General features: G+C 30.6%; 1 long non-coding RNA gene and 1 pseudogene across 1 annotated transcript in view; both read right to left on the bottom strand.

Annotated features, from left to right (window-relative positions):
- The window catches only part of LOC132947118 (uncharacterized), a 105735-nt gene that overhangs the window by 61399 nt on the left and 20293 nt on the right, over positions 1-24043 (bottom strand). The gene's annotated exons all lie outside the window — the stretch shown is intronic.
- Positions 5903-12388, bottom strand: LOC132947117 (leucine-rich repeats and immunoglobulin-like domains protein 1; annotated as a pseudogene).

The raw sequence follows: 24043 nt of genomic DNA, 5'->3' as shown, positions 1-24043 counted from the left end.
GAACAAATATTTTTTTTCAAACGTTAATTAGTATCTATAATTACCATTTACCACATTATTAATATTTAATTACAAATACGCATATTATGTTATATTATTAAAAAAAATTATATATTATAAATAATATTATATTTCAAATTACGATAATATATTAACCACATGCAAATGGTTGAACAAATATTTTTTTTCAAACGTTAATTAGTATCTGTAATTACCATTTACCACATTATTAATATTTAATTACAAATACGCATATTATGTTATATTATTAAAAAAAATTATATATTATAAATAATATTATGTTTCAAATTACGATAATATATTATGTGTAATTCAACTTAATTAACTTAACAACTTCACAAATATAGCATATAAAAATATCTCGAATGATCGATACGTCAAATAATATAGTTAAAAACATAGTAGGTATACGTATAGTATAGTATTGTAGTCTGGGAATTTTTTTCCCGATTACCGCGGAATATACACGGGTCATCAAGAATGGTTTCGTTTGATCAAGTTTGTAACTATCGTGTACCTTATTGCAATCGGTGCGTGTTATGACCAGTCCGACCAGCATAGGCGCAATTTGGGTTAAATTCAGGGCCGGTGCAAGGGCAGTGCAACCGGTGCCCCTGCACAGGGCCCCGCACAAATTTAGGGCCCCGCGGCAGCTGAGCTCACTCCAAAAAAGCAAATAATCACTAATAAAATATTATAACTTCATAAAAGATAATATTTTTCAAACTACAGTTGAAATAATAATTCTGTGATATCTGTACGGTTATAATATGTAGGTAATCTGACTTTTATTAAAAATATCATTTTATACATCAATAAAAATTTTAAAAATCTCAAATATTTTTAACAATATTTAGTATTTACGTACTTAAACAATAAACGGTCTATAACTAAATTAATATGAAACCATAGGCGTACGACGTTCGCTTAATTAAGTTTCAGTCCATTTCAATAAAATAAATTAATAATCTAATATAGTATAAGCTTACCCTACACAGTACACCTAATAGGTATTTAACAAAGCCACTCGTAAATCTCTTTGTTTATTTTTAGATTCTGATTTCTGAATGAAGCGAAGTTTATTGTTTATCTATAGTCCATAGACACTATATTCGGGTAGCAAACTTTGTCCAAAAGTTACGTTCGGTCACTCTTTAGATTATAAATTTACAAATTGTCCATTTGAAAATGTTTAGGTACGGCATTTAAAAAATAACATATAATAATATATCTACAGTGTAATTCTTAGTTTTAAAACTCTTCATAAATGTATTATATTATAATTTATTTATGTAGGTATAATTCAACAAAGTATTATTTTATCTAAATAATTTTGCACAGGGCCCCGCAATTTGTAGCGCTGGCCCTGGTTAAATTTATGGGGGTGTTAGATTTATGTCAACCCACACCCCCTCCATTCAAACAACTAAATTGTATACACCTTCGCATTAATCTTAATATAAACAATTAACTATAAAATAATACACTTTTATCTGTAGTTATTATTCTGATAGGTAACTATGTATTATTATTATTATTATTATGAAAATTATTAGGTCTTAGAAATAAATGTATCCAAATATCTAATGCATAATATAATAGTCAATAATTTGGGGTTGCTAATATGAATTTTGGGGGTGCTAAGCACGCTCAAGAACAGTGGCGCAACTAGGGCAAAAATGTTGTGGGAGAGGGCTTGTATCCCCCCCCTGACATTACATGAAATGTAACCTCAAGTATCTCATCGTCCATAGTCATTAAAATAGATTTATAATTTTGTATGAGAGCATTGCAGCAAAAGAAAAAAAAAATAAGAATTATAGTTGAATATTAAAAAGCTTATTAATATTTAAGGAAATAATTGAATATTTTTTTTTTTTTTGGGGGGGGGGGGGCTATTACAAGTTGCGCTTATGCTCGAGAACCCCCAAATTGCGCCTATGCTGACCTGTGTTCTACATAATACATAAACCCGGCCGGTACAGTCAGCAGGAGGATAACCTGGTATGTACGCTTCCCGACGTCAAGGGTGCCTGCTTGTAGCGTTTATTCGCGACGATTGACCCGCGACGATAGTGCCGACCGACTGCATCTATTCCGAATCTCGTGCCATTATGAAAGTATGCAACGTACTTTGGCCAACGGCCCCATAGTAAATAACATACATATATATTTAATTGATTACTATATTACATTAAAATATTGCGACAACATTACTAGAAAATACTTAGCATGGCGCGAACACTCCTAAATAGCTCACAATATTTTCAAAATTAAAATTAATATATAGGAAGGTACCGGGCGTATAGGTATAATAATTAATAACACTAGCGAGACTCTTCGATAATAATATAATAATGTAATAGTAATAATATTAATATTAATAACTATAATATAATAATAATAATAATAATATCAATATTAATAATAATAATAATAATAATAATTCGTAGAAATGATGAGATCATATCGCACGTGTGTATATAAACATATACATATATAAATATTGTATATTATAGGTACATATTTTCAAGGCTGGGCAAGTTAATGTTTTTTTTAACTCAGTTAATTTAAGTTAATATGCACCAATAACAAAAAGTTAAAAGTTAATTTAACTCTAGGTTAACTCAGTTAAGTTAAAAGTTGATACACAAATTTTGTTAACTTTTTATTAAGTTAAAAAAAAGTTGATTAACGCTAGCGTACTTAATTTTTTTCCAACCCAAAACTAAATTATAGGATATAGTGTTAATACTTCATACAGTATTTCCATAAGTTAGATTCGAATGATATACATTTTTAACTTTAAACAATTTACGATATATTTTTTTGACATGAAAACGAAATAGACTGAAATAATAAAATATTATACGTTAGTTAAGAAAGAAATTTAGTAAGTTAACAGTTAAGTTAATGAAAAGCCAAAGGTAACTAGTTAAGTTAAAAACTTAAAATAAAATAAACTTTTTAACTCGTTAATGCCCAGCCTTGCATATTTTATACCTGCTACCTGCAAATATACGTACAAACAATAGCCGAAGACCGTCGACTATTGACCGCAGATAAGACGGTACGACGATCCACGGAACGAAAAAATGAGAATCATAAAACTGCAGTTCTTATCTCTGTCTCTCTCGCACTCTGCATACAACCAACGCGTGCGAGTGAGAAGTCCGAGCGCAAATACGAAACATAATGTATAATAGTCTCCCTGCCATCATTTGTGTGCTGTTTTTTATCGGTGTTTCTTACGCACAGAAATGAGTCTCTAGCGAGACTCTTCGATATGACCTTTAAGTTTAGGTATTTCAAATTTTCAAAATGAAAATAAATCCATTATTAAAGGATAATATAAGAGGAAGGGGTGAGCATGTCTTGTGAATAAATCTGTACGTAATGTAGGTACCAAATTATAGAATATGGTAAAAAAATAGACTTTTGACTAGGTTCGGCCTAATGGGCTCACCAATCAAAAAAATTGTATGCAATGTATAATGACATCAGTAAAAAGTGCTGCGTGTATTATTAAAAAATACAAATTATGTATTGATATATACCTACTTTAATTAAGTTGCATTCATTAGGTAGGTACACCCATAGATGGATATTGGTGGGGGGCTTAAGCCCCCCCCCCCTGAATGTAACAAACCACACTAGATGTCAAAATAAATTGTGTATTTTAATATACTTGGTGCCTCTGCTAGAATAAAGTAGGAGTACTGAGTAGCCATTAGTTAGTAGGTTGAAGCGTTTAAAAATGTATGTTACCGCTAATGGATAAGACAAAAATGTTAAGCCCCCCACGGATGTGACCAAATATACGCATATGGGTACACCAAATTTTATTAACATTTCTCACTTTTACTCCATCAGGCTGACCCTTTGTATTCTAATACTTATAAATTAGATGTTTTTACTATATAGATTACATTATTGATTATTAGTCGTACGCATTATCCTAACAGGTAAACGTGAATGTTATTGCAATTATTATTATTCGTAATCGTTGTCTATTTAAATTAATCGATCACAATATTATTTCGTCCTACTTTCTAATGTTCATAATATTATTATACTTACACTTTGCAGGGTATTTGACCAAATTCGAATATTGTTGTAAATCTAGGTTTAAGTGTCATATCCTTTAAGAAATACCAATCAAGTGTAAGTAAAAGAATAATAACCAAATACCTAATTAAATGTCCCAAAATAATCAATTTATTTATTTTTAAATATACTAATATAATATTAGTTTTGTATATTTATTTATTTATTTTTTATTTATTTATTTATGTATGAACGGGCTAAGAGCCCAATAGTACAATACAATTTGTAGTAATGAAAATGAATATTATAACAATAAATAGGTAAACGCCAAACAATACACGGCGATTATATACAAATAAAAATAAAATATTCTAAAATACATAACCATAAAGTAGGTACATAAACGTTTTTTAACATGATAGTATGGTACCTACTACCGTACAGCGGCGTACGCAGGATTTCTCAATGGAAGGGGGGGGGGGGGGCTTGAAAATAAGTTACAATTTTATTTTTATTTTGTCCAGTCTAATAACTTCAGAAGTTTATTTGAGGTATTTTAAAATGTTTGTAACTTTTCAAGTTTTCTGGTAGAAAAAAAATGCTCTTATCATAAACTTCGATGCACAATGTATGTTTTTGGAACAAATTGGATCTAGTTGGTACTATTAGGAGGTCAAAATCGAAAATGCTCAGTGCTTTTTAAAATAATTTGAGAAAAAAAAATGAAAATGTATTAAAATTGTTTGGTAACAGGCTTGGTTATACCGTCCTTACTTGGATTGTATTTGATTAATTTAATTTTTTTTTTTTTAAATGTCAATTAAAATTTATTTATTCAGTCAAAAAACTTAAAAATGTAGTACGTACGTTTTTATTATAGCTAAAATATCGGGCATCATGGTTATTTTTTATAATCATTTAAAGCTCAAATGTTGTCAAAACCACAGTTAATTTGTAGCTCAAAGCTTATAAAATATTAAAATTGTATAAGCTAATACTAGAAAATTTAATACGTCTTTGTAGTTCATACATTTACCGAAAAATGACAGATAATTTTAGGAAACTGGTATGCAAATACAATGTTTTTTTCAAAAATTAATTCAATTTGGTAAGACGTATATGAAATGTACGTCTTGCGTACTACTATAGTACGTCAACTATAATAGTTGACGGTTAAAACTTGATAAATATTTATTTTTTTAAGTAATAATAATACGGTCAATGGGGAGTGGGGCTTCAACCCGTTAGCCCCCCCCCCCCCCTGTGGACGCCACTACCTACGTAGGTAATAAGGTTATTAATTAAGTTATTAAATGTATAATATCGGATCCACACTGGACGAGAAAACAAAACATAGGTAAGTCATAAATTCATCTTTTCCCAACACAGTCGGGGGTTGGTTTTAAACTATAAATTGTTTTTAAAAACAGAAACAAAATAAAAACCAGAATCTGTGTGTTGACCCGGAATAAAAATTATACAATGAGTAGGTACAGAATAATCATCGATCTATTTTTACACAGTTGTATGATATAATAGTATGTGTGGAAAATGAACGATAATTATACGAGATGATGGTACAAAAGTTTTTTGATAATGTAAAAATATTTTTACGTTTTATTTCCTAACGTCATAGTACTATATAACATCATCTGGTTATTATTTTGTTTCTGTTTTTAATAAAGTACCTATAATAAATTTAAGGTAATTTAATGTGTTGCCAGGTTTGGAAAGAGTGATGATTGTACAGTGTCTATAAAATGATCGTATTTCACTAGAAATTATCGTGTAAAATAAAAAGAGTCGATTGTACAGGAAAATAATAAACTGTGAACTATATTGTAATTCTGCCAGTTCTGCAGTGGTTACTTTATTTTATATTTTACAATATGGCATATACATAATACGCTAGCCACTAATATAATAATAATAGATTCTATACAATACACAAGTCACAAAAATAATAATAATATTTTTACAATATGTCATTATACAATAGGCAATTCGATAATATAATAATGATAAAAAAAAAAACACGGTATTACTCCAAACATGGGATTACAACCATTTTCCGCCAAACCTAAATTAAATTATACATATTATAGTTAATTAAAAAAATAATATATACTAAGTGGGTAAAAGTTATATCTGTATTTTTTTTATTCATTTAACGTTCACGTGTGTCTATTGTGTATCGGACGTTATTGTATTGGTATTACGTGTAAAATTTAAATGATTACAAATTGTAGTGATAGTTAAGAATCTAAATTGATATAGATATACAATATAGTTCAAAACATTACCTGCTATATTATTGTTTTTATTTTTTTGATATCACTTTTACAAAAAACGTTGATATTGTTACAAAATCCATTAACTTGAATAACTTTTTTTGTAGTTCCGATATCGAAAAGATAAAAACAGAATATCACAAACAATGTTCACTTTTTATGTGGTGAAAATGTATTTTCTTAGGTATGAGCGTAACCTTCTCGGTTCTTTCGCGCGCAAAACAGTTTTTGCGATATTTTCATTCGTAAGACGGAGACAACACACATGAGCGTAGCGTCCTCTTAACAAAAATTAAAAATGTTCTAATTTTTGTTAATAATTTAATTTCATTACTTTTAAATTGTGTATTGTCTTTTTGTTCTTTCGATAAAATGACCTTTCTTAATTATTATAGTTTTAGATTTGCGCCTGGTTATAAAATACAGGATTACTTTATTTGTGTATCACACAAAGAGTGATTGACGAAGGATGTATTATGCAAATTCTGATTTTTTGGAATATCAAAGTCACACGAGATTTAGAATTTGTATGATAGTATAATAATGATATATGACTATATAGTGATATACATGATATTACCGTTTACGTTAACCATCGCCTCGAAAGATTTTTGTCCAAGAGAATTGGACGCCACGCACTTATATTGACCGCCGTCCGTTCTTTCTACTTTAGATATAACCAATGTATTGTTTTGAAATACCTGCAGTAAGTAGTTTAATATGGATTAATATTTACAATATTTAACAGTGCAATAATTTGAAATTTATTACTCTAAATATTAAAAAGTAAAATAAATGATAAAAATTAACTAGGTACTGACAATAGGTAAAATACGTCATAAAAAAGAACCAGGGAAGTAGTTCTGCTGAAAATATATTGTTAATAGCCAATAAGTAACGAGTGTTGTTTATAATATATTATACTTTATTGTATTATGGATAATGGATATGCATATGTAAAATTAAAATTCAATGTTAAATCATATGAATGTTTAATAAACATTGTTTATACATTTTTAACTTTATTTTCAAATAAAAAAGAGTGCCTATCAAGTATTTGATGGTTTAAATATTTCTTAGAACATAATACGGGTGTAGCGTTTATAGGTACGTCATTAAACTGCAGAACCCAGGTCGATGTTTAGTATTTATAACTCTATATAAACGATGGGGGGGGGGGGGGGGGGGGGTGATGCCATACGTAAAAAAAAAACACGAAACCCCTCAGAATCTAAAAATTATTTTTTGTAGTAAGCAAATTTTTTCTTTAACTTCAACAGTTTGAGCGAGATTTTAGTGGTGGGATTTTGTGCTAGATTCTTTGTGGGTTGAGCATAGCCGCAAATGGTGGGGGGGGGGGGGCTAGCCTCATGAGTAATGTTGCATCAAATTGAGAATATTTTAAGGGATGCAATGTTATTGGGAAAATTATTCCTAAAAAGTTTGAGTTTATGCAATGAATGTAAAGTAAATAATTAATAGAACATTTTTTAACACCAGTGCACGATTATGTATAAGCTAATTTTTCACCGGGTTTGCCCTAAAGATCAATTGTCGTATATCTTAATATTATCTTACCCGAACTCTTTGGCCAAGTTCTAGATCGATGTCGTCTTTAGCCCACGTTATAAAAGGTTCCGGGTCTCCTACGGCTTTGCACGAGAGTTGTAACTGTTCACCGACCGACACCGTCTTGTTCTCTGGTACCACGATTACATCCGGAGACGCTGTATGTACAACGATATATATAATACATTCGTGAAAATCACCACATTATTAAATAAAACAACTCGTTTCCGATAACATATTTCAAACAATAGTACAATATTTCAAACAATATTAAGGCGAAACGCACTTATAGCTGTACAACAATAAATATAGGTACAGCACTGTTGCAGACTACCTACTATGTAGCTTATAGTATATAATATTATGTTACATATTTTATGTTTTATTTAATTAGAATCATTACTCACTGCAATTAAAATCGTTTTCGGTTATTTCCTTCAACGATTTTTCGCTCATTTCTACGGGGAAATGACACGACGGGTCGTAAATCCCGAGTACATCTCGCTGGGGGTAACTTTTCTTCAGCACGTTTACAAACAACAGCATATTGCAATCGCACGTCAACGGGTTATGGTTAAGCCGTCTATAGTAGAAAGCATAAATGTTTTGTTTAAACAAAGATATAATTCAAATAATGAAAGTATAACAATTATAATAATGTTAATAATATATATTATATATTGTAGGCAGTTCATGCTGACTTACAAAAGACTCAACGACGTTAATGAATCGAATATTCCAGGTGGAATATTACTAATCGTATTGTGGTCCAAATACCTATTTATAAAATATAAAATGTCATTTTCACTCGGCTAAACAATACGATCACATGAAAAATGTGTTAAATATACAATATACTTACAGTTTTTTCCAGTTTTGTAAGTCCCTTAAACATTTCCAAATCAAGCTTATGAATTTTGTTGTCAAACAAGTTTAATTCTATCAAACTCGTTAAGTTATTAAAAACCAGAGGCTCGATGTTTTCGATTTTATTTCCATACAAAATTCTAATAATTAAATAATGTATCATATCGATAATATATAGGTAATAATATGATATAAATCAATATATAATCACTAGCTATTTGTTAATTTTATATTCTTACAATGACTGAAGCTTCGAAAGGTTTGCAAATGCACCATTTTTCACTTCACTGATATCATTGACTTCACTGATATCATTGTTGCTCAACGTTCTGAAAATATGTTTACATTCTGGATTATAATTAATTAATAATGTCTATACATTTAAAAGTGTTTATATTAGGTATATTATAACTCACAAGGTCTCTAACTCTGTAAGATGAGTAAATGATTTCGGTTCGATATCCCTGATTTTATTATTATTCAAGTACCTGGAATACAATACAGTTTGTTTGTTGTCGTGTATTTACTGGTATTATGAGATATTTTATGATTAAAATGAATGAATAATGTTTATTTATACATTTAAAAGTGTAGACATTATATTATAACTCACAAGGTCTTTAACTCTGTCAGATGAACTAATGATTCGATATCCCTGATTTCATTATAGCTCAAGTCCCTGGAATACAATACAATTTGTTTATTGTCATATATCTACTGGTATTATGAGATATTTTATGATTATAATAATTAATAATGTTTATAATACATTTAAAAGTGTAGACATAATATTATAACTCACAAGGTCTTTAACTCTGTCAGATGAGCTAATGATTTCGATATGCATGATTTCATTATTCTCCAAGTTCCTGGAGTACAATACAATTTGTTTATTTACGTATATCTACTGGTATTATGAGATATTTTATTATTATAATTAAGGGGGCTTCGCTAAGTTCATTATTTAAGCGGCAACATTTAGGTAATTTCTAATCTTGTCATAGCCTCCCGGGGATCAACGTGTTAGTTATAAAATATTATTATCAGTGTGAGTGAAATTAAATTTAATGCGGGTATCCTCTTTCGTACGCGTATGCACATTTCAAGAACTCAACAACCATATCAATTTCACTACTACGAATTTTACAAAAATATACATTTGTTTTGACAAAATTAAAGTTAGTTAACGTTGTCTGATTTTTATTCTGAAAAAATATTTGAATTCAGCAAAAAAATGTCTGTAGATCGTACGAAACATGTTCCGTTTTTAATATTAATTTTAATTATGTTTCGAAAACGTTGATATTTTCAAGTTTTCAATTACAGTTTACAATAATATAAAATTTAATTTTTACAAAGTGCTTCGTAGGATCCATAGACAATTTTCTGGTGAGTTCAATTTTTTTTTCAGAATCAAAACCGGACAACGTTAACTAATTTTAATTTTGTCAATACTGTAGGTCTTTTCAGCTAAAATTGACGGCTGTAGCGAGGCCCCTTAATGAATAATGTTTATTTATACATTTAAAAGTGTAGACATTATATTATAACTCACAAGGTCTTTAACTCTGTCAGATGAGCTAATGATTCGATATCCCTGATTTTATTATAGCTCAAAACCCTGGAATACAATACAATTTGTTTAATTATAATCATACAAAATACATAATTATTTCATAATAATATTGGCCCAAGTTTTATGTAAATTATTTTACTTGTTTTCTATTTTTTTAGTACTTATATGATGTCGATCATGTGTAATACCGATATAATTATTGTTTTCATTAATACCGAGGCCTGCACGCGTTATGGCTATTGTTATCATAAAACAGTTTCAAAATGTTAATATTTCCCTGATCCTATCACGTTAATTTTGGGACTTAAAAGTTAATAAGTTAGAACGTACGCAGAATTCGGTATATATGCACTGGGTAGTGTAACTACACGCATTGTCAGCACAGTATTTATACATTTAAAAGTTTAGACATTATATCATAACTCACAAGAACTGTAACTCTGTCAGATTAGCTAATGATTCGATATTCCTGATTTCATTATAGCTCAAGTCCCTGGAATACAACACAATTTGTTTATTGTCGTATATCCGATGGTATTATGAGATATTTTATGAATATTATAATTAATGAATAATGTTTATTTATACATTTACAAGTGTAGACATTATATTATAACTCACAAGAACTGTAACTCTGTCAGATTAGCTAATGATTCGATATTCTTGATACTATTGTGGCTCAAGTCCCTGGAATATAATACAATTTGTTTATTGTCGTATATTCGATGGTATTATGAGATATTTTATGAATATAATTAATGAATAATGTTTATTTATACATTTAAAAGTGTAGACATTTTATTATAACTCACAAGTTCTGTAACTCTATCAGATGAGCTAATGATTTGATAACCATGATTTCATTATTCTCTAAGTCCCTGGAATACAACACAATTTGTTTATTGTCGTATATCCGATGGTATTATGAGATATTTTATAAATATAATTAATGAATAATGTTTATTTATACATTTAAAAGTATAGACATTATATTATAACTCACAAGACCGATAACTCTGGCAGATGAGCTAATGGTTCGATATCCCTGATTTTATTATACTCCAAATTCCTGGAATACAATAAAATTTGTTTAATTATTATCATACCAAATATATGATTATTTCATAATATTATTGGCCTTCAATTTATGTAAATTATTTTGCTTGTTTTTCTATTTTTTTTGTACTTAGGTACCTACGGATATCGATCATGTGTAATACCGATATAATTATTTTTTTCAATAATACCGAGGACTGCACGCGTTATGGCTCTTCTTATTATCATAAAAAAATTTTTAAATTTGTATTTTTCCCTAATCCAATCATGTTAATTTTGGAACTTAAAAGTTAATAAGTTAAAACGTACGCAGAATTTGGTGTGTATGCACTGGGTAGTGTAACTACACGCATTGTCACAAACGTATTTTTTCAAACGATAATATTAACGTTAACCACTGACTTTACAACGAAATTACAATTTAATATGATTATTGATTATGAAATATATTACGTTTTAAAAACACGCGTTTAATTTCGAGTGAAAATAGTGATCATCTGACGTCCTATTGATGTGCATCACTTAGTATTACAACCTCAAATCCAAGCCTGGGCATAAATTATTGATAAATTAGATTTCGCAATACTCGGGCAAAGTAAATTACCAAGTACATTTTCAAACTCGATACCCGGCGTTTTAACGTTGGAATTATCTTCCGTATAGTCGACTTACAGCTCTTTGGTAGCCGGAGGTATGTTTTCGGGTATCCGGTCCAGGGCCTGATTATAGCAATGGACATAAGCTTCTTCTTCGCACGTGCATCCGTCCGGGCACTCGGCGGTGACCGATGGAAACGACGACAAGGAGAACATCAATAGCAAAAGTAGCAGCACCATAGTCCTCCGTAAAACAGCGGCAGCGGCGGCGTCTTGATGCATCGGCCGAGTCATCGCTCGGACTGGTCGCAAAGTACACTGCACAATCGTACTTGCCACTGCGAACATAATAGAAACTAGACAATACCGAACGGGTTCGGCGCGAGCGCGATCAGTGTTATCTATGTTATCATTATGTATGTACTATTATGAAGAAACCAGTAGGTACAAGGTTGTACGTATGAATAAAAATAGTAGCTATATTAGTTACAAGGCTTATAAGAATACATGATAATATAGTTATATTATTATGTTATGGCTATATTATATTTTATTTTAGATTCTGAGCGAAGCGATGAATGTATTGATTTTACAATGATGAATTTTTTTTTTTTTTTGTGTCTGTCATTACTTTTTAGGACCCAGTAGTTTTTAAAAGCGACATAAAAAACAAAAGAAAAATTAAGGTAAAACGGGAATTTTCACGCAAAATCTGTTTTTGGTGTAACTTTAAAACAATTGACCGTAGGTACATGAAATTTTGACTGAATGTCTATATTAGCATTTTCTAACGCCATAACATTTTCTAAATAATTTGACTCTTTTTGAGTTGTTTACAGACATTGTCAGTTCTCAATTTTTTTAGTTTTTTTTTCAATAAATATCAATAAAATTTTATTTGTTAATTAGAAAAGAGTGAAAATGTTATGCAAGGCTCCTCATATATTGTTACAATAGCAGTTGAAAAATATTAAAAATACATAGGCGCAATTTTTTTTATAAGCATTTAAAGTTCAAATTTTGACAACATTTATCAAATTTAAAACGTATTAATTATTTTGTAAAATGTATAAAATGTTCAACTTTTGTAGCCAAGGATTGAAAATTTAAAACAACGTTCCACGTAAATAAGTAAATATATAAATTACTTTATTCACAATAATATCATCAAACATACTTAGTAATAAGTAATAACATAGGCTGACTGACCGTTTTCGTTCAGAATCGTTTTTCTTATAAAATGATATTATATCATTGAATTCAAATTTAACACCATCTATAACAGTGACCCACTTGTAACCTACTGTACAGCAGAGCGACATCCACTTACCCACCTTTTTTATTTTTATTTTTTTTTGGACAGTAAAAGTGCTTGGATTTTCTTCAACAGTAACTTTTCTGATAGTAAAGTAAAGCTAGTTGGGTCAAAAGTTAACATTTCCCAGTAGTTTTCAAAAGCGACGTGAAACATAAAAGAAAATTTAAGGAAAAACGGGAATTTTTACACAAAATCTGTTTTCGAGAAAATCGATTTTGGTTTTTGTTGCAACTCTAAAACAAATGACCGTAGGTACATGAAATGTTGACAGAATGTTTATATTAGTATTTTCTATACACCATAACATTTTCCAAATATTTTGACTTATTTTGAGCTGTTTACGGTTAGTCACCGTTTTTATTTATAAGCATTTAAAGTTCACCGTTATAATAATGACAATAATAATATTTCATGATTTAATATATGTTATATTTATATGTTTATATCATATTATATTAACATAATGGACAATGGTATGTACTATGTATAAAATAATCATTTTTAACCAGGCCATCATAAAATCATTGGCAGTCCTAAGCCTGTGACTGGGAAGGGAAATGAGTGTATTATAATTTATAAACGTTTAACCCTTTAAAATGCATGATATTTTTGTTGAAATACCTTTTTTTAGCCCAAGCGCAGTTTGACCACTATCTGCTTTTTACCCGAATGCAGTTTGACTATTACCATTTTACCAAAAAAATAATTCATATTTTTCTAAAACATATTTTTTTAAAGTTGTTACGGAATAAACTAACAGAAATGACTAAAAAGGTTTTTTTCAAGACCAACAAACAAAAACGATTAGGTAAAACAAAACAGATTGACAGATAAAAACCACACCTGGTAAAGGGAAATGTTCATCTGTAAAAACCAATCACGCGGACCAATCAGCAATGGACTAGATTGTCGAAAAGGGTATAAATACCGGACACTTTCGATGTTCTAGTCAGTCCATTTCAAACCTTCAAACTGTCAACAATAACAACTTCAACAAGAGTTCCAGACAGAAGAAGGACCCGGACCACTCAACATACCTACAGCCCGACGACGATAACGCCGCTCCACGGCTACAAGCGCCGTTCAACCGCCGACCAGTTGCGAGGCCATCGCTCTACGGTGTAAGACCCATGTCGACCTGCAGTTCGACGACGATACGCCGCCCCACGGCTACCAACATCGTCCGAAGACGCCGACTGGCGACGAGATCACCGCTCTACAGTATAAAACTGGTGTCGACTGCAGTCCGGCGACGACAGCGCTGCATTCAGACGACCAACGTCGACTATCCACGCGGCTACCGCTCAACGGTAATAAGACCCGCGGATACAGCCACAGTTCAATCATCAATCGCTGCCTATCAACCAATTCTGTGGTATCGTCGAATATTCAGCGGTTTCCGGCGTTACTTCAATAAAACGGCCCTTTTTAGGGCCAACACATTATCAACCCAGGCGCTTAATTAAGCTGTCCGACCCGAGCCAGGTTCATCGTCGGGGTACCGCTTATTTAAGTCTGTACCGACGACGGCCGGCTCCCATGCCCGATATTTGTCTTACATAATATACATAAAATCATATCTCATTGTATGAATAGAGTCCGGTGATTACCCGACTAAGACCCAAGCGCCACCGATTGTGTCGACTCACTTATATAAGTCTGGTCGGCACAAATCGACGCTTTACTCAGCCCTAATATTGTTAATATAAATATATTTAATATAGAAATAGAAACACTTGGTAACCGAAAGCAAATAAGTTTAGTATTTATTAACGATACGGGCGAACCGTTTCAAAGTCATAAATCATACATTTAAATATTATATTTTAATTTGCACCAAGACAGCACAAGGTTACAACTAAAGTCTTTAAAAAAGTACGTTCATTGATTTGAAAGTTCTGACTGGCTGCGCCATAGGTTATCTTATTGTCTTATTTCAAGAATTTGAATGATAACAAGGGACTATCTATTCGAATTCAAGGCGCCTTCAATTTCCCATCAAGCTGTGTTTCAGATGACCATTGCCAACGCGCAAGGACAATAGTTGAAAATTACAGGCATCGATAACACGGATCCATTTTTCACCCATGGTCAGTTTTATGTTGCCTGCTCTCGAGTAAACTCGGCAAATCATTTATATATATATGATCCTAATCAAAAAACTGAGATTCTAGTCTACCAAGAAATATTATAGTTTACTGTATATTATAAATTCCTGTTTGGGCACTACTCTGAGTTGGACCTACCGTGTCTAATTGTAAGTCTAAACCATTCAACGACCCACCCAAACACACATATAATATTTCATAAAAATAGATCCATCTGTTTAGGTGGAGTTCAGTGACACACACGAATAGAAAAAATATTTATTGTATAAAGATACATAATGGATTTATTATAATATTATATTGTGGACATAAGTTTCTGAAAATAAAATATATTTTATGATTTTATATTATAGTATTGTAGTTGTACGGGCCGGGTAGATACGGACAATAATAGGCCGTGATGCGTGGTCATCAGAATACTTCGCACGCACAGTACACACCGACCGACCTGTGAAATGTGTATAATATATAGGTATTAGCAATTCAATAGAAGTGCACGGGTTCGCCGAGCAAGACTATCGAATGATATAGTGTGTGGTGGGTGTGTAACTGTGTAAGTGTGTGCGTCTGTGTGTGTGTGTGTGAGTCTGTGTGTGTGTGCTTCACAATAATGACAGAAAAATATTATAAAAAATGGTACCCAACTAAATTATAATAGTAATTAAATTGCTTTATTACTGTTAAGATGACAATAGATATATATAATGAAGAGTAACACGACAATATAAAATATAATAATAATTCAGCACGGCACTTGAATAAAATAGTACAGTGTAAGTATAATAATATGAGGTCCTTCTGGCCCAACAGGCAACAGAATAAAATATAGGTATACTAGGTATAGCTACAGTTATTAGAGCAGTAAGCTCGTATAAACTATAATAATAATAATATTATGTATAAAATGAATACTCACAATTAGTATGTCGGTGCACGGCTGACCAGCTTGATACCTGTGCGGCTGTGCCTGTATAAATAAATTGACACAAAAACCAATATAATAATAATATATGGCAATTCGCGCCTTTGACAAATGATACAAATATGGTTAGGTTAGGTGAACTTGCAAATTAATATAATATAATTTTCGAACGACGACCGGCACACGAAATAATAATGCGGTTTTCAATAATAATATATTATGTGGCGATTTGCAAAATTGGCGATTGAAACATTAAAATATGTAGTGAAATTTTACGGCGATTCGCGCCTTTGAATAATAACGATTTAATATTATTATAATATAAACGGCGAAAGGCACACGAAATAATAATTTACGGGTTTGTTGACACCGTATTACATACAGTGGCGTCATTTCAGTTTTCAATAGAGGGGGGCAAAGGTTTAGACCGGCCCGAATGGGTAAAAAAAAACCGCAAAAATATTAGTAGTTTATTAAGATATCTTCTTTTTTTTATTTTTGAAAATCTATTAACAGCATTATCTATAAATCAATTTTACCTGATTCATTATAAGTATATAAGTATATATTATATAATATATATATATCTTATATAAGTATATGATATATTTACAAATTAATATTATCTTAAATTATAATATATTTTTTTTTTATTGCTTGCTTACCGGCTCAAGTTTTGTCTGTTTATTAACATGCTAGAAATTATTTTCGATACTTTTCGAGCAGTTTGCGGTAATTTTATATTTTTAGTCGCACCACTTAACCACCCATCTATTTTTTTTAGATCATATTTTTCCCAAATTAAAAGATTAATGTAAACATGCGTCACGAAAAAAATTAATTTTAATTTAGGTACTCAACTAAATTAACACAATACGCAGAATAGTTGAATCATACACGACTGTCGCAAGTTATGAAGTCCGTGATCAATGATAAATAATAAGAGCGTCAATCGGTTGTTGTTTTTAGAATTTGTAATCATTTTAGATTTTAGAAATTAAACTATACGAGATTATGATACTAACTGTTCATTTTCCTTCACAAAACACACTCACACAAACAAACATACATAAATACATACATACAATGTGTACGTCCCCGCATACGTCTAAATATATTCGAACTATCAATTAGTAAAAATGTATCATTGTGACAATAATTTCTTAGTACATACTATAATATTTTCTGAAAATATTATAAAATTCCCAGACAGCAAATGTTTGACTAAAAATATTATTATAACATTATTATAGGCACGTTTTTGCACTAATAAAATATAATAATGGTAAAACGGCAACAACTGGACACCGGCCCATAGGGCTGCTTTTAAAATCAGACAGGGGCAAATGCCCACCTTGCCCCCCCCCCCCAAATGACGCCACTGATTACATAATTAGATTATTTACATTTATCACATTTATATAATACATAGTAATTCATGGACTACACAATTAACATAGAAAAATAAAATATACAATAATGTGTGTTGTGTGCGTGTGAGGTGGTCGGTCGGCGTTTATCAATGGGCACCTATTATATGTTGGTAGGCACGGCCGCAGATAAGTAGCTACTTTTAGTGACAATATAAGCTGTGTGGGGGGGGAGTGCATTTCCTTCAACAAAATATTTTGAAAATTTCATAAAGTATAGAAAATGATAAAATTAACATACTATGAGTTTATGAAAATTGTAAGTATCTGTTATTCGTTTTTGAATTACATCAAAATAATAAAATCGTTGGTTGACAAACAAGTGAATATTCAATGTTGTAACAATTTGAACTTAAACGATCATAAAAATGTAATTAGACTTTCTGTGAGGAATTTTTTTTCAATAAAGACCAACAAAGACACAAACTTATGAGAAATCTTGTATTAAATGTTCAAACCTTAGATAAAAAAATAAAATGTTCTTAATTTTTACGAATTTTGTCAAAATTCTAACTTTAGTTGTTCATAAAAAGTTATTGTGGATTTCCGCTCAACTGTTTTTTTTTTTTTAATATTCAACTAGACAAATTCCCTATCCAAAAAGATGCTATTGAAGAAATTTGTGAATGTCTTTTGAATTTAATGTATTTTAGTGTCATCTGTAATTTGTTTTATCATATTTTGAATTGGGTTCAACCCCTTTATATATTAATATATTATCAATAAATAAATAATCTATAATATATGTATCTACATACTTATTAATTAAAAATGTAGGTACCTTCGGTGTTTTTATTATAGAGATTTAGATTTCAGATTTTGTTAGTTCAAGTTAAAAGTAATAATTTAATCGCCAAATTCTCTACGGGTTTAAAAAAATAATTATTTAAATCGTAGTTATTTTAAACATTTTATAACAATTCTATGATATTGTGAGATTTTTAATTTGTGTAAAATATATTGAGTAGAATAATATTATATACGATATATTACATTTGACATGGGTATTGTGAAAATAATAAAACAAATATTCTGTCATCAACATAATTGTTTTCGTACTGACTATTTATAAACAGCGAGTTATCGGCCCGGCCGGTCTCGGTATGAAATCTGGTTTTGACTATTGTGCGGTGTGGTTACAGTGGAGCGCGGGGTCCACCCCTTGTGAACTTGGCAGTGCAACATTAGCAGACATCAATCAAATCAATCCAACAAATTTGTTGGTGGATTGTTGGACATTGTTGGAAAACTTACAACATTTGTTGGACATCATTTTCGCCAAAGGGCCAATTTCCAATTTTGCGCTGCCAAGTTCACGCCAGCAGTGCAACTGTTTGTTGGGACATGTTTTTTATGCTAGTCTTGTTCATCTCCATTTGTTGGACACTGTTGGACAACTTACAACATTTGTTGGAAATTTTTTCACAGTAAAAAAAATTTTTAATTGCGCTGCCATGTTCACGCCAGCAGCGCAACTGTTTGTTGGGACATGTTTTTTGTGCTAGACAGGTTCGTCTCCATTTGTTGGACACTGTTAGACAACTTTCAGAATTTGTTGGACGTTATTTTCACTGGGGGCCAATTTCCAATTTTGCGCTGCCAAGTTCACGCCAGCAGCGCAAATGTTTGTTGGAACATGTTTTTTGTGCTAATTAATTTTTATAAGATAAAAAACAGTTTTTAAAGAACTGATTATAAAATAAAAAATTAAATAGAAGTAAAATATTTAAATAACTCTGAGTATATTATAAAAAATGTAATTATAGGAAAATATTTAAATATTTTTTTTAAATAAAAAACAAAAAAATAAAATAAAAAAATACTATAAACTTGAAATATCTCAATTATTCAGCTGGCTGTAAACGAGTTGTGCCCCAAATACTGAATTGCGTCCCTATGTTTTTTTCGGGTTACACGAATTGTGTCTCCCAGTTTTTTTCGGATTACATACAAGTTTGGTCCAACTAATATAAATAAAAAGCAAAAATAACTACACAAATAATTTTAATAATATTTCATTTAAGGCAAACACTTAAATAAAACAATTTTTATAAATTCACATTGAGTAATTTTTTTATTAAAATATTAAAAGTAGATAAGCTAGGTATATCTTATATAATATTATATTTAACACGAAAAATTAGTATAAAAACTGTAATAATTTATGAAAACAAAACTTGTAACCATCAATTACCAAAAGCATTTTGTTGTTCTCACTTATCATTTGCTCCATAGTGGACGGTTGGTGTTTGACTGACTAGTAAATTAATCGTATAATATTGTATTACTATTATTATATCTCGTCGAAAATTCAAGTGTGATATTGGAATATATTATTAAATGCTATTAATGTATAATAATATCAATATGAAATATAATTACCTAATATGATAATTAATATTTGGTCTATCAAATATTGACGAACAATTATTTTCACTATTTACAATGACGTAGTTTTATTCTCGAAAATTATGTACAGTTTTATTTCACTAGCTGCTATTATCTATACATATATACATAGACTTTATACATATTTTATACTTTTATACCTATATATCAAGTGAAACCGGCCACCAGCCATTAGCGAAAGATATTCTCCACTCGTATGTCGGTCAGGGTCAGTTGACCCACCGGGGTGCAGAACTTTTCCAACCCAGGAAATGGTACTCAAGCAGCTCCCCAAGCCCCGCCCGCATTAAACGCGCGCCCACTTTCAGCTTTGTATTGATTTGTCGTCATCATCTTGTCGTGTTCGCAGGTTGTCGCCGTACTTAAAGCTGTTCTGCCTGATGGGCGTTCTGCCTGATGGTCACTCGTTTTCGAAGTGATCTCGGGGGCGGTCGAGGCGCCCGCTTACTACCGGTACGCGACGGACGCTATCAACTCACTCCGCGGCGTGTTCGTGTTCTTCATATTCTGCTGGGAGCGTTCGGTGTTCAACTTGCTCCTGCAGGCTCGGGCGGCCGAGCCGCACCAGTACCCGAGCTTCTCGTCGTCGTGCCAGCCCAACAACTTTGGTACCGCCCGTCAACACTAGCACGCGGACGCGCAGCAGCGCCACGGCGTCGGCGCAGACGGCCAACTACGGATCGGAACTGTCGCAGTTCGGCAGCTCGGCGTCTGTCGTGGCGACGGAGGAATTCGTCGGAGCGACGGTGATCAGGTGATGACACGACGCGTCGACTATCTAAGATATAGAGAGCACTCGTCGTCACGACACGATTGGCGGGCGTGCGAGATGTTTCTCTCCGAATGTGTACAGCGCATATAGATAATTTATTGTATTATTTTGTAAATGGGATCGAAGAGCGTATCACATACTATAGTTACCACAAAGCGGTTATACATGCAATGGAGGTTGTAGTATTTAAACGTAATAAACGCCAATAATAATAATAATAATAAACAATGCTAACTTTAAAACACAATATAGATATTTAATATTAAATTAACATACATTTCTTGGAATCTGTATAATTCAAAAAATTGTTCGTAACCCACCAAAAATTGACCGACGACCTGCAGTTTGAGAAACGCTGTTCTAAGGTCAACACAGTGAATTGGGGGGCTATAGCCCCCTTAGCCCCCCTTGGCTACACCACTGCGTCGGGCGATGCACAAACATTTTTATACAGGGTATCAATACTTTTTTTATACAATCACCATAAATAATATATGTACTTAAATTTTTTTTTAACATTTAGAATGATATAATAAAATAATATTCGGTGTATGGTGTATAAGTATAACTGTTAATTATGCAACAAATATTTTTTAAACTGTCAACTACATTGGAATTTATAGTTCATTATACATAAATAAACATTTTAGATTCTGAGCGGATCGATGAATGTATTGATTTTACAATGATGTGTGTTTTTGTTTTTTTTTTTTGTTTGTGTGTCTGTGTACCTGATAATTAGTCCAAATAATGCTTCGATTTTCAACTTCAGTATCTTGTTCGATGGGAAAGTGAATATTGTTGTTGCATTGAGGAGGTCAAAATTTAAAATTCCCAATAGTTTTCCAAAGCACCGGGAAAAACGGGAATTTTTACGCAAAATCGGTTTTTAGCAAATCGATTTTGGATTTTGGTATACATCTAAAATAAATTACTGTAGATATATGACATATTCACTGAATGTATATATTATCATTATCTATAGGTACACGATACAATTTTAAAATATTTAAATTGGTTTTGAACTGTAAACAGACATATTCAGCTTCCAATATTTTAGTTTTTTTGAATTTCAATAAAATTGAATTTGTTTGGTAAAAAATCATGAAAATTTAATGCAAGGCACATAGTGTATTATTGTTACAATGAAATTTGAAAAAAATTAAAATTCCATTGTCACCATTTTTTTATAAGCATTTAAATTTCGACAAAATACGTAAAAATGTTCAAATTAATTTGAGTGTTAGAAATTCATAAAAATTTTTCTTTTTAAAACTAAGATTTGAAAATTTAATGTAAGATTCTTCATAAGTTTTTCTAATTTTTTAAAAAAAATCTCTACTGGAAGCGTAATTCGAAAGTTCTCTACTTTGAGCGTTTAAAGTTAAAATTTTTACAACATTGGATATTTACTTGATTTTTCATATAGTGATTTTCTTATTTTGCTGTAATTCAAAAATAAATAACTGTAGATACTTGAAATTTATATCATATGTTTATTTCGTCAATTCCTATACTTGATACAATTTTGAAAATATTTTGATTTGTTTTGAGCTCTTTACGGACAATTTCAAATTTTAGTTTTTTTTTATATAAATATCAATACCGGCCCAAAAAGCGTGAAAATTTAATATAATGCTCCTGATATATTGTTACAATAACAGTTGACACATATTAAAAATACGCACAATTTTTTCTTACCAGCATTTGAAGTTCGATTTTTTTGACAAATTTTGTCAAATTTAAAATTTAAAAATTATTTTGTTGCTAAAAATTGATAAAATTTTCAAATTTTATAGCTAAGGATTGAAAATTTAAAACAAGCTTCCACGTAAGTAGGTTATTCTGTAACCAACAAATCTCAAAAATATAAAATCACAGTTTTTTTTTTTTATAGTTATTTTATGTTCTAATTTGGACGAAATTACTTACCAAGTAACCAAGAATAATTATTATAATAATAATAACGGTTTTAGTTATTTTGTTGTCATTTTATAATATTAAACTCAGTTGTAATGGAAGTGTTAAATTTTAATTTAATTATAAATCATTTTTTTCAAACGATCTGTCAGCCTAAACATATTTTAATATACCTATTATTATACGTATATTGGTACCTATGGCTATATGGAATTTCTGTAAGTAATTTATTTTTCTTTCTGTAGTACGGCAGGTTGTTGTCATAAACTAATTTTATATGTTATAAATTATAATATTATTTTATACAATATTACTAGATGTTATTATTACCTAGTGAATTTATAGTGAATACGGTTTGTGGTATGCAAATAGCATAGAATGAATCTAAATATTTTGAAAATTGCCTTGCGTGCTTATGTTGCAAGCTGACTATAGTACTCGATGCCTCGATCGAGTGTCAATAAATTAATTATGAGTTTGAATTCCATATTAGAGTAAACTAATGACATTATTTTAAATCCTCAAATATTAATTTCTAATATTTGGATGAAAATTATTTTTTGTGATTAGAAGCAAATTATTGTGACGAGCAATAAAGGTATTCCAATTATTACATTACCTCTACAATAGAAGTATTCATGTTAACATGAATAATGTTTAAATGTACATATTATTATGTAATATCTTTGGAAATAAATTAGCCGTATAATATATTTTCAATTTTGAACAATATTATATTATTTTGTTGTCATGGAGATATTCGTTTGGATGTTTATTCATACGTCCGATTACACATTTTGAATCAGTTTATACTTCGCCACCATTAACTGTCGATTTATTTTAATTCTCTTTACATAAATATATTAACTATCAATTTATGGTACCATTGATATATCCTTATTGTAATATTATTTTTCTAACCTTTGCGTAGGTATAAAAACGCAAAAAAAAATCAAAAAAAAAATTATACATTTCACATAATTTTAAAAGAATGGCCCTCAGCACCAATATTCAAAACGCTGATGCATTAAATGCAATTGTGATGGACAATATTGAAGCTATTTTGGAAAACATGGTATACGGAAACTTTTTATATTATGAGGACGTGATCGAAGAATACGATCGTATACTTATTATATTT

Source organism: Metopolophium dirhodum, chromosome 6, assembly GCF_019925205.1.
Source record: "Metopolophium dirhodum isolate CAU chromosome 6, ASM1992520v1, whole genome shotgun sequence".
Classification (NCBI taxonomy): domain Eukaryota; kingdom Metazoa; phylum Arthropoda; class Insecta; order Hemiptera; family Aphididae; genus Metopolophium; species Metopolophium dirhodum.
The sequence above is the reverse complement of the archived record's forward strand: the minus strand, read 5'-3'. Positions and strand labels throughout refer to the sequence as shown.